Source organism: Typopeltis vanoorti, chromosome 6 (genome assembly GCF_054136105.1).
Source record: "Typopeltis vanoorti isolate ZY-2024b chromosome 6, IOZ_Tvanoo_1.0, whole genome shotgun sequence".
Taxonomy (NCBI): domain Eukaryota; kingdom Metazoa; phylum Arthropoda; class Arachnida; order Uropygi; family Thelyphonidae; genus Typopeltis; species Typopeltis vanoorti.
In genome coordinates, this window is record NC_143554.1 from 53,967,046 (window position 1) to 53,981,337 (window position 14,292).

A 14,292-nucleotide genomic window follows, 5' to 3' on the forward strand; every position below is an offset into this window, starting at 1 on the left:
TTAGTATTATTACTAAATTATTCTCACCTAACTGTCCTTTTTAGTCATTTAAGGGCTGACTCGAACACACCTCTCTCATACCAAGGAATACTGTTACTCAAACATCTCTGAATCTGCTATTTCTTAATGACATCATATTTAAAAGTCAAACGCTGTAAAATGAGTGCAGACTGCTTTTGTTGTGTGTGGCTTGCAGACTTCCATTACTTTATGTGAAAAATAGGACTTCATTATTACTACACTCAAGTCCACTTTTCTTGATTCAAGGAATAGTCTTTTCTATGAATTTTATTTATTTTTTTGAGTATCAATGATTTGGAGAGAAGCAAAATATAATTGTTACTAACATCTGGATTTTCTATCAGGTCATCCCAAAAGTAATGTCGTTTTTAGCATTAAGTTTTGAAAGGATATAAAAGATAAATCACTTGCTAATTTAATCAAGTATATAAATTCTCCATTTGAACCAGTAATGCTCTTAAAATGTTGTGAAAACTTCATAATGTCATTTCTATAGAATTCAGGAAGTTCGGAGGCAAAGAAGTTGCATAGGCTCTATTTCAGTGCCTCTAATGTATCGTATTGTTTTTCATTAATGAAATGTTGCAAACTTCGAAATAAGTGGTAATCTGAAGGTGCAAGATCAGGAGAATACGGAGGATGTGGAAGCTTTTCCCAGCCGAGTTCCTCAATCTTTGTACAGGTGATTCTTGCATTATGAGGGCATACATTATCATGGTGAAAAACAACACTCTTTCGATTGACTATAGAACAGCTCTTTCTTTCAGTTTTTCATTCACTCAATTGAGTTGTTCACAGTATACTTCAGCTGTGATTGTTTGTTTGGTTTTGTGGCAAGAATTCAAAGTGTATAATACCAGCCATATCCCACCAAACGCTTAACAAAACCTTCTGAGGGTGAAGGTCTTGTTTTGGCCGATGTTTAATCTGTTCCCCAGAATGAACCACTGCTTTCAGTGCTTAACATTCTTGTAAAGTATCCACTTTTCATCACTAGTGACTAACGACTCAAAAACAGAGATTGAACCTCTCAAAAATGAACAGCAGTGCAGATGTTGATGTTGTTGTTTGTCAGTTCATGAGGAACTCATTTGCTGAGCTCAGACACTATTCCAAGTTCTTGCAAATGGTGATGGATGGTTGAAGACGATGAATTAAGATCCTTTGCTAAATTTTCAACAGTTTTGCACTAAATCTTCATTTAGTTGCATTGGCATTTCTTGCAATAGCAGCTTCCAGCATATCATTATATAGAGAGAGAGAGATAGGGCTTCCAGAGTGAGGGGAGTCTTTCAAGCCAGAGTCCCCTTGTCAAAACTTTTGGCACTTTCACACATTCAAAACATTATCGCCATGCATTTCTTGCACATTTTCTAGTGTTAGCAGCATTGTTGCCTTTTCTTGAACTCATAAAGCATAATGTGACCTCCATAGTAATAAAGGGTTATTTAAACAATAACTTATGTATGATGTTCTTGCAAGGTGGAATTCCTTAGAATGAGGCTGCCTCAGCTTAGCGGTACTTATAAAGCTTTAAAAATTTGTGTTAGACAAGCTGAGATATGTTTAACAAGTACAGTAAAAAAAACGACATTACTTTGATAAGAAGACGATTGATATCATACTCAAAATCAGCCATAAGACCAATATCCCACTAGCTATTGAGGTACAAATGGACAATGAATTTTCTCTTCCATTGTTTGATGATTTCCTGGTTATAATCTTGTTAGAGAATGCATTTGCTCTGGGAACAGAAATTTCTGTTGGGCCAAAAGATTGGAGCTTGTTTGTAGATAAACAGTCTTTTCTTTCATAGTTACACAGTGATCAGCATTCATTTTTTAAAATTATGGAAACTATTATGTTCTAGTGAAACTTCAGTTTAATATAAACCAGAAGCAGTCTTGTTGCATAAAAAGCCTTTCATACTTCCTATACATTCAATTAGTATGAAGGATGTTTTTTAAAAATGTCCAAATCGATGGAAGTAATGAGGACTATTGGAATAGTGCTTATGGGACAGCAGGACAAGTACAGAACATTGTGTTATTCCAAAATAAATGTTTTATATTCTCTCTTACTAGTGTAAAAATTAAATCCTTTGTTGACCACAAGAAAATATTTTTCCTCTACTACTTAGTCTCTTTGAAAAAACTTTGTGGGGGAAAAAAAAATCTGGATTCAAGTGGCTGGGTGGTTAGAGAATCTGCTCTCCAGCCAACTGGTTTGACTCTTGCCATGGGCATGGATGCTTGTGAATGTCTTTCAGTTGGAGACCGCTGCTCTACTTATTGAAAGCCTGAAGTGACTTTGAAAATGTTCCATGTTTGTTTCCAGACTATGTCAAAAATAAATAAAAAAAATAGCCCATCCATGGTACAACTATACATTTCCAAAAAAAAAAAAAAAAAGAAGTACTTGACTGCAAGATTTCCCACATGAGTGTCACTAAAATAGAAGTCTATGAATAATTGTTGAAGACAAAAATAAAGCTGAACTTAACTAGTTCTTTGTAATTTTCTGCTTTTTTGGTTTCTTCGTTATGAGTTGGGAGCAGGATGTTATCAAAGATTTATTTCCTTCAGTCACACCAGCTCCTTTCCTGAAAACATTCTTGTAAGCAGCTTTACATCTCTCTTTGGAGGAATTAAGTACTTATTTTAAATTATTTTTTTAAGAATTTTTATCATTGAACAATACTTGGCAAAGTATGCTAAAACATAAGGCTCTATTTTTAAATTCTCCATCTTAAAATACATTAGAGTTCACTTGTTTGCATCCTTAGTGAAAAGTTTTTTTTTTTTTTTTTTTTTTTGTATGTGTATGTAAATAAAAGCATATAGTAAAGATCATTATATTAAATTAAATAAGTTAATGATTAAGAGCTAACATATGTGTAAGAAATTCCCACTGACTATGAAATCTGTCACATTTAGGGTGTGGTCTTTTTCATATAGTTCTTCCTATAGTTTTTTCATATAGTTCTTGTATTAAAGATACAGTCTCCTGAAATGAGTATTGCATTGACCTGCTAGTAGAAACTGTACATTTGAAGAAAAAAAAATAAATAACAAATGCAGCAGCAAAAAAAGTATCTTTAGGATTCATAATCTCTATCTAAGCTCTAGGTAATGCAAATAAATATGTTTGCATTAGCCAAAGCTTAGCTGTATTTATTTGATTTAGTAAAAAGCAAATACACTAAAAATTATACAGATACACCACCAATTTTTGAGCACCCTTGATTCCAGAGTCTTGCCAGACTGACAGAGGTCATGTAATAATAATTCATCAGTACACCTTTCTCATGTCTTTAAAGTATTATGGATTCCAAAAACTTAAAAATTAAATGTGAATTAAGTGATTAAAATGAAATACATTGGTATAAATAATACAGTGCAAGTTTATTAGTCTCATTGAATAGGATTAATTAAATACAAAAATGTGAAGTAAATGATTTAATGTAACTTAATCATATTATTCCTCGGTCTTGTTTTGGTAAAGAGAAGTGTGGTTTGGTGAAAAACACACTGTTCAAACCTTTTTACAGGGGTTCAGCTCTGAGTTGACCTGAACAGTCATTTGAATGAGAAGAACTGTGCAAAGTTCTAATAAACCTATATATATATATATGCAGTGTGCTCAGGCTTCAACTATAACAAACTTTTCAAATCATTCTAACATAATTTTGCTGGTAATACAGCCATTTTTATTTGCACAGTATATTATGGAGTCAATTTAATGCCTTTCAAGGCCCTATTGCATTTAGTTTTCCTTATCATCAGGTGGCTCTCTTCTATGTGTGATTACTCTAGGAGTACTCTGTTTATGAAAATACAACCTCAAAGCCACCTTTAAACCTCCTGCAAAATTAAAAAGCTTACTCAACTCACCCAAAGACCCCTCTCCCTCCACTAGCCCACTCTGGAGTATACCGGATTTATTGTACTTGCAACATACCATATATAGGAGAAACAGGACGCACAATTCTTATCAGACAAAAAGAACATAAATGACACATTAAATATAATAATTATGGTGAAGCTGGCCTTTCTGATCATGCCCTGAATTCCTTACACAGAATTGACTGGAAAAGCACTAGCTGTCTACATCACACTAGAACATGGTATGAACGAAAATTCAAGGAAGCATGTGAGATTATTATATTATCAACCACCCCAATCTGAACAATAATGATAGTCTAAAAATCCCAAACATATGGAAGATATATATTCAACCCACGGAACGTTCCTCACTAAGAACAACTATAAACAGGATTGTAGAAAATCCAGTATCTTAAAAGCAAAAATAAGAACTGTAACACTAAAAATAGGACATCATTGTTTCTGAAAGAAAACCATCTGAAAGAATGTTTATTGCTGTCATCGTAGATAATAGAATTTAGCTTCATGTTTTTTTTTTTTCACTAGTGGTCATGCTAGTAGAATAACATGATCAAATCATTGTTTCTTTAGCTTATAGTTAATAATGTAACTCAGCTTGTCTTGTATATTGATGTATGCTCCAGATGGTGATCTTGATGTGAAGATCGAAACGTCAGGATAAAAAAAAGTTTTTTTAACATGGTTGTAAATTCAATAAATTTTTTAAATGAATGCTGATCACTGTGTAACTCTAAAAGAAAGGAATACAAGTCCACTGCATCACCATGCTTAAAATGTTTCATATTTTTACTAACACTCATTTGCTTCTTGGAACCACTATCTTGAAAGAATTTCAGAATTTTGTCTGTTTTCTTCTTTATATTAAAATCAGTTGACAAACTTACAGTTTCTGTGCCGAAACACCATGATCAAGTTGTTTCTACACTTTATCTTATCTTGTATTGATATAGTCTCATACATGACACAAACCACCACTATGAACTAAAGAAGCTTCAGCTAGGGTTAAATGAAAGTAAAATAAGCTTACTTACTCAAAATCAAGGCATCTCCACCAACTACAGATGTAAATAATTCACTGAGTGTGCACCACATGCAACACTATCTGTGGTATCCCAGTGAACTAGTCATATGGTTGAGGAAATTTCAAGTGCACTTTCATAATTTTGTCTAGACTAAAGGGGATGCAGAAAATTAGTGGTGTACCTGTATTTACTGTTTTTTAGAGCCACTAAGATTAACTAGTATAAAATGGGAGATTGAACATTTTGATATGTGAAGCTGTGAAGCCTACCCATAAAAAGTTGTAAGCCTTCTATAAATTTACAACCATGAGTGGTGAGCCAAGCATAGATAATCTGATTCCTTTGCTCTAGATGATACATAAACCTCTAGTAAACTGGATGATGGCCTAATTTTTTTCAAATGCAAATCTCATCTATAAAAGATCGTAAACCAAATATTTTCAGTGGGATGAGGATTTGATAATCCAGAAACCAAACATGGACTTTTTTTTAGGCTATAGTAGCCCTCCAATAGGCAGTGAAAAACCATTTACTGCCTGAAGATTTGCACACATCCATGCCAAAATGGGATTCGAACCCACAGCATTTTGGTTGGAGGGGATAATGCTGTCCAACTCAGCTACCTTAAAGACTTCTTTATGTATGGCTCATAAGACTCAGTTTGGAAATACTAATCTGTGCTGCCATTAAGTTTATCACTGGACAGCAGTTGTTGTGTTTATATATGATAGCCCATAAATAAACGTGTTGTTTTTAGTGTGGGGGGGTCGCATGTGGGGGGCTCACTGTGAGACCTCTACTTATCAGTCAGGAAAAAATTTTGTTTGCTCCCTAAAGCAGCGTTTCTGGTACTAATGTACACATAGCTTAGAAGTCATATATGAAAAAAAAAAGTATATATATATATATATATAAACAGTTTCTGTTATAGACTGTTTTTACTTTCATCTCTAGGATTCATAAACCCTATTTGATAATCACATTTAGCTATAGAGAAGAAATACACAGTAAGCTTTATATCAGCATTTCTTGAACTGTGGGTCACAGTAAACATGGCTAAATGTGAGTAAATTAAGTGCCGTATTTATTAAAGAGCTGTAGAAATTATTGTACATTACAACCTTTCATTTTATATACATCTGTTTAGTTTATTGCAGAAATAAATGTCTTTAAGCATAATTACACAATAATTTAAAATAGTCATTTTAAACCTTTACCGAAAATAAGTTATTACATTTACTTATAAGAATTTATCTACTTTTTGAAAATGCTATTACCATAATGTAATTTCCAAAAGCTTTAATTAAATAATTTGCTGGTTAAATAAAGCTTAGTAAATGAATCTTTTTATTGATTTATCATTACATAAAAACCACAGAGTGCCAACATAAATATTTTTATGTTAGTATTACTGCAATATTGATATCAGAAGTGAGGGAAATGTAACAATTTTAAAGATTTGTTTTGGATATTCTATTGAATGGGATAAATAGCACTGTATTTTATATATGAAAGAATGTGTAATCCATTCAGAGTTCAATGCTGCATAATTTATGTACATGCAATAATCTATCTAAAATGTTATAAAAGCTTTGAGATGAATTTATTTGGTTAGCATAATTAAAACTAGCTACATTCTGTGCAGACTACTTGAAACTTCATTTCTAGGTTAGATGTATACCTGTTAATGTAGGATGAAATATTCAACAAATGGCAGTAGCCTTCTCAATTACCAAATATAGAATACAAGTTTGTATATGGACCTCAAGAAACAATCTGAAAGTTTTGAAGTGTGTTGTTGGGAAAAATATATATAATCAACAGAAGAGCAATAAAGGTAGTTAATCAAAAGTGCTTCTTAATGACTTAAAAAAGCAAAATGTGTAATACTGTTTTATAGACCTTCCATTCAGATTTTAAAGATGGCTTCTTCAAAATGAATTGATAAGTGCAGGAAAAAGTTGATATTATTTTGTTTGCAGGCTTAAATTAGATTCACTCATGCCATTATGTCTTTTTTTTAAAGCTCCTGATTAAAAAAAAAACTTTAGATGAATTCAGATTTCAACCATGATTCAAAATTTGCCCTAAATTAGCTTGTGAATAATTTTTGGCTGTTCATTATTGATGTAGATAAAAATTTCCTTACACATTAACTGATTTTTAGGTTCTTAAAAAGTGAGTATTAACGTAAAGTGTTTTCATATTATTGAAAATTAATTGGTCATAGATGATGCTAGTTTTTAATATAAAAAAACAAAGAATTGTACTCAGGCTATTGGCATAATTCTTTATTTTTCATCTCAGAAAATGGGTGCTGTAAATGTAATAAATTCATAAGTCAGAGTAAATACAAATAAACTGTTCAGGTATAACATAGTCATGAGATCTGTGTGGATATAAAAGATTTACTTGTGCATGTCAACTAGCACAATACACATGTGCTATTTACTTTTAAGGTGAACATTTTTTCCACATTTTACTTTACTAATAACGCTAAATAAAAACTAATTTAACTGATACTGTAATTCTCTTTTATTGAGTTATTTTTATATATTTATAATAGGATCAAGATAAAAAGAAAGAGAAGAATTGCACCCCTGTTAACAAGTTTTTTAATGCATGCAAGAGAAATATTAGATAACACTGCTGGTGAAGTTATATATTTTACATTACGTTACATTTTTTATACCCATTATATTTTAAAAATAAATAACAAGCTCAAATTTTAACTATTATGTATGTACTTAAAACAGTTTAAGTGGATGAATATTCTACCAGAGCTGCTAAAAATCCCTCCAAAAAAAATGCTTCTGAAGAATTTAAATTGTGACACTTTGTACTTAAAATATAGTCATGTTTTTCATGAAAGATGCTCATATTTGCCATTACAGAGTTATACAAGAAACTTAAGTTTCTGTTTTTATTCATTAATGTGAATTTGTAGAAAAATAAAGTGCTACATGCCATTTAGTGTATTATATGTTTATTAAATAAAATTATTATAAAATATTTTCTTTGCCATTTTTGAAACAATGTAATCATTTGTTAATACAAACTCAAACATGATGAAGAGTTTTATTTCTAAAATATCTTAATATATACTTGCCAAGAAATTGTATTCTTGTTTTTCTCCTGGCATAAGCAACAGTTTTTGTGTAAAGTGTCATTTTAAGTTGTCTCAACATAAAAACACTCCTCTGGGATGGGATGCAAGTGGAAGAAACCAGTCTATTACTTTATTTTCACTACTCTTGAATATGAAATACTTATTTTCAAACTTAGATAATAGAGCATAGAGTTTAGCAAGTACAGATGCAGAAACTTACCTCAATTTAGAGGTATTCAGTAGACATCCATATATGTGCTGCTAGTGACTGAACACCAAATTGAAATTTTGTTTTGCTTTGAAGCAAAGTAAGTGATTCTAATTAATTTCAGCATCCTAGATTTAAACATGAGTTTAAATTGCTCTATAACTGTTCAGCTTTTTTCAGAATTTATAATTATAAAATGCAGTTAGTTTTGTCAACAAACTTATTGCATCAGGGTCCCTATATTCTGTAACTTTTAAGAAAGCACCTAAAAATTGGCATTAACAGGTTTAGTAATAAAGCCTTCTGCTTTAAATTAATTTTTGCTCAATTTATTCTTGGAAACTTGTCCTTTCAATACCAAAAGCCTTCATCATATTTTATTTTTCTGCGACAGTGTATTTAAGAAGCAAAAGTATATTCTCATAGGATTCCTTCACATTGATACCATTTGCTACTAGAACAGGTGGATATTTATCACATATTGCAGAAGTGTGACTTTCACAGTGCTCTATCGATTCATCTATAAGTGGCATTTACTGAATCATATTTTTTTCTATAGCATGTCCATTAATCTGTTAACATAATGAACTTTACTCTGTTTTCAAGAAGATTCTAAGTGAGGTGTCAGATGCAGTGCTCATGTAACTGCCAGCTGAAAATCTGGCAGTTACATGACAGTGATGCTGTGCTTTAGAGATCTATTGGTAGAATTTCTTTATCCACAGTCATTGTCTCATATGATTTATGATCAGGCAACTTGCTATGAGACTAGTATGTTTCAACTTTGCAGTAAAGTTGGAGTTGTCAAAAAGCTATAACAGATATCTACGTTTTAATATGTAGAGAGGCTAGGACCATTCCTAATCTCCAAGTTATATATTTTCTTTACCGTAAGAGGGAATGATTGTTTCTTAGATCTTATAACATTTCACTACACACACTGTAAAATTTCTCTGCACTGTGCAAACACAAGTTTTGTAATTTTTCTTCTTGAAATTGAACAACTGTCTTGATGTATCTCACCAGAGGGGGGAAATGCATTGTGACATTCTGTTTACAATTCCAGTATAGATGGTTGTTTTATCACAACTTCTGTATGGAAATAAATCTTGTAAGCTCTAAGCTGCAATACAGTCTTTCACTAAAGGTTGATCCATGTCTTCATGTCATTTCCACTCACAAAATGTTGGAAACGTATAGTACATTTAGTACTGTGGTTGGGTTATGTATCAGATAATCCAGCTCTATAAACTGCACATGAATAGATGACTACTATCACTTAATAGTGGCTTGAAAATCTATCACCTAAAGATATTGACAAATTTGAGCATTGTTTCAGTGTATCAAGTGCAGAGTTGCATTTTGGAACTAATAAAATTGCAGGTGGTCAGCAGAACAACGCTTTCATAAGATCATATGGGTTTTGGAAAACAGCCAAAGATTCAGCAGAGGACAACCAACCTGATATCTGGCCTATGGAATTGGACATGCAAGAAACACATTTTCTTAAGGTTTGAAAATAGTTGGAGGAGAGGATAACTCAGGGTCATCCATTGTACATATGAAGTTCTCATGGCATTTGTCTTTGGTAAACCTAACAAAGAGAGAGAGTACATATTTGACATTATGTGAAACTAAGAATAGGACAATAGGTAAAAAACTCTTTGTGATATGGACAAATTGGACCATCTAGTTGCATGCCATTCAAGAAGTTTGTAGCACCTGTTTTTATCAATTATGTAACATGGTATTTCTGTAAGGGCCATATAGCACAACATGGGCTATTGTGTCATTATTTTGTGTGTATAGCTAACAGAGAATATAATTTGATTATATATGATGAGTAATAAGATTTAGAAAAGCATACATCAACTATTGGTGCACTATTTATATTAAGATAATAATAGAAAAATCATTAGAATACAGTAAACCTCTTTTCCTGTGTTTTATAAATGTAACTGAATTGTTTGATACAATGAAGATATTTTGAAGAAATTATATTTCAGTAAGTCCCATCTTAGTCGTGGATGAGATATCATTGGCATATTAAACACAAATTTAATATGCCAATGATATTCTTTAATAATCATCCTTTAATAGCAGAAAATATAAGCACATTTAGTGATGCATCAGAAAAGAAAAATATACGAGGGTGGTCTAAAAAGTTCTCGGCTTAACAATGAAAAAACCAATTTCTAATTTCAAAATTATTTTTATTATTCAACATAATCGCCCTTAAAACTAATCCATTTATTCCAGTGATGCTCCAGTGCCATTATCCTGTCCCTGTAGTGGTTCTCAGTAAAATCTGCAAAATACCCGCAATCACCTCTTGATTCGAAGAAAAATGCTGACCAGCAAGGAAGAGTTTCAGTTTTGGAAAGAGATAGAAGTCAGAGGGAGCCAAATCTGGGGAATAGGGTGGATGTTCCAACAATTCATAGTGCAGATCCCTTAATTTTTCCATTTGCCAAAACACTGTAATAAATGCTGTCTGCTGTTTAAATGTAATATTTTGGTTTTATTCTTTATTACTAATTTTACTAATTAGCTGTGCACGCTTTCCCTTTCGTAACCTTTCTCACCTACTCTACTGTGTATTATGTTTATCCACCTTCCATATGTTAGTCATATGCCTATGAACACTGAAAAATTTATTTGTCAGACTGCGCCATCAGTACATCAAATATTCGGCATAAGGCTCTATATATAACTTCTGGTAGATCTCTCTCTCTCTCTTACTAGCTTAAATTTTCGTCAACAAAGTTTATATAAACAGTCGTGGTTCTTAAGTAATAAAACTGCACTTTTAATGCCTTAGTTGTTTCCCGCTCACAAGTCTGTTTTATTTAGGAACAGTGCAGTTGTAAAATAAAGAATCAGGCAGCACTCTTTTAACAAATAATTAAAACATTTATTTACATTTCATGACTTATTTTTCACGGTATTAACAACACCACAAACACTTTTATCAACAAGGATGTTTTATTAATGCTAATATTTCGCTGATTTTCAACTCAGCATCATCAGAGCACAACACACATGTAAACGCAACAGTGAGTGAGTGAAACAATATAATTGCAAAAGACAAAAGATCTAAAGTCCTATTTTTGGCGCCCTCTAACGGAAAAAAAAAAAAAACAAGGCAGCAGTTATCTAGTTTTTCTTAGGATAACTGTCTCCCAAATTTTTGGCAAATTAATGCAACCATATTTGTTAAGGTTGGGAGAATTCTTCAAAGCCATTGCTGACTCAAAAAATAGTCTTTCAGATCTATAACGACTCCTAAATAGCACATTCGTTTTCCTCCATCTAATCCTGTGTGAAGGAGTGTCCAAAGCGTGGTCTGCCAGTCCCGACTTGCCATAGTAATAGTAGCGAACGTATCTTTCATGTTCTTCCAGGCAGATGTTCACTGATCTTCCTGTTTGCCCATAATAGGCCAAGTCACAGTCACATGGAACTTCATACACTCCTGGGTGTGCTAAAGGGTGAAGTTTATCCTTTGGTGAGCGGATCAGAGTTGCCAGCTTGACATGAGGCTTGAAGGTGGTGCGAAGGCCATGTTTCAACAATACTTTGGCTATCTTTTCCGATGTACCTCTGATATAGGGAATAGAAATGGTCATGTTGTATTCTTGTGTATTAGGGGAAGGCAGAGTCATGGGCCTATGTAGTATTTTTTCTATTTTGTAGGGATTGTAGCCGTTGGCTAAGAACGTATGGCGCAGGTACTGGAGTTCAGTGGTCAGAGCTGTATCGTTAGAACAAATGGCTCTGGCTCTGTGTGTAAGTGTTTTTAAAATGCCGTACTGTTGGACTGGATGATGATGTGATTGTTTATGTAGGTATCTTCCTGTGTGTGTAGGCTTCCTGTAAATAGAAAAAGATAGTGATCCATCTGAAAGGCGGGTGACTAATGTGTCAAGAAATGGTAAACAGTTATTTGATTCTTTTTCTACTGTGAAGTGAATTTTGGGGTGTTGGCTGTTTAGGTAGGTGACAAAAGCATCCAAAGTGTCTTGTCCATGGGGCCAGATGGTAAACACATCATCTACATAGCGCAACCACACTAGTGGCTTGTATGTAGCTGTGGTAAGTACTTTGTTTTCAAAGTGTTCCATGTAAAAATTTGCTAACAGGGGGGAGAGGGGGGAACCCATAGCAGTACCATTAATCTGTTTGTAGAATTTCCCCCCCCATGTAAAGTAACCTGCATTCATGGTAAATTGAAATAATTCAAAAATATCTGGGGGAAATTTAGACTTGATTAAATCAAGAGTGTCTATAAGTGGTACATTGGTAAATAGGGAGGTGACATCGAAACTAACCATTATGTCTGAATTTTTTAGGTTTAGATTTTTAACCAGTGTTTTGAAATGGATTGAATTTTTTACAAAAGTAGAGGAGTTGCCAGTAAGAGGGGCAAGCGACTTAGCTAAATGCCGGGCCAGTTTATATGTGGGACTATCTATGCTATCAACTATGGGGCGTAGGGGAACATTAGTTTTGTGGATTTTTGGTAATCCATAAATACGGGGTGTTTTAACATGAATTGGTTTTATTTTCCTGTTGATTTCTTTGGGCCATGATGTCACTTTTTTTTAGTAATTTTAGGACTTTTTTCTTTTGTGACATTGTAGGGTCTCGATGTATAATTTGATACGTGGAACTGTCACATATGATAGAAACATTTAAGTTACTTAAAGGGTTTTATAGGATTGATGCAAGGGAAATGTTTTAGCACTTGGCTGGGGGGGGGGGGGGGAACAGAACTAGAATTCATCCCTGAAAATAGAGTAACTGTGGTTAGCAGGGGATCTGAGAACTAAATTTTTTGATGGAGAGTGGTAAATGAATGGAATGGGTTGTCAGAGTCAGTTGTGAGTGCTTTGTCTGTTAATGGTTTCAAGGAGAGGTACAAAAGATGTTGTGTTGATAGTCTCCTATGATGAGTCTTAGGACTCCATGCAATAGTAATAATTAAATTAATTGCTTTGACATGTGTGGTTTGTCTTCATAAATTCTACACAGTATAAATATACGTGAATTCTCTTATCATACACACACACTGGGCTGTGATATACGAGAGGGAAAATTTCTACCAAGTATTATCATATATCTATGGAGTCAAGTTCCCACTATTATATTATATGCAGCTCATCATACCATGACATGATTGCGTTCACTGTCTCTGCACTCACCACACTCTAAGCTAATGCCTTCACTTACTCCCTTATACAGCTTTCCAGAGATGGCACCTTGTTTTTCCCTGTCTCCATCCATTCTATGAAAATTCACATCTGCATAAATCTGGTAATAACTCCTTATATATCAAGTAACCAAAAAAAGTCCGTGCAGTTTTTCATAATAAAAATTAAACAACAAGCAAAAATTTTCATAAAATGTTTTATTCATTAAAACATCAAACACTTTAATGAATAAAAAAAACACAAACTTCATAACATACAACTCTTTTCCAACGAGATACAAACTTGTAAATTTCCCTTTTATAAAAACAGGATGGATAAGAGGGTGGTTACTGGACAGATATCAAAAAGTGGTATATGGAGCGCCCTCCATATTGAATTGAAGCAAAAACAGGTGATTAGTAGTGTGCCACAAGGTTCAGTGCTGGGACCATTGCTGTTTAATTTGTACATAAATGATATAGGAAATATTCAGTTGTTTGCTGATGATGCAAAATTAGGTAATAGTTAATCAAGGCGATGTGGAGAACTTGTAGGACTATTTAAATATGCTGTTAGTATGGGCAAACTTAATGGGTGTCAGTTTAATGTCGAGAAATGTAAAGTTATGCATTTTGGATAAATAGATTACAAGCCATGTATCACACTGATGGCACTGTACTCTAGGAAATAGATGAAGCTAGAGATTTAGGAGTAGTGGTAGACAGAGAGTTTAGAAGACATATTGCTAAGGTTGCCCATAAGATTACTTGGCTATTGAAGAACACATTAACAAGTAGAGATAAGGAAGTTGTTATTCCTCTTTATAAGGCCTTGA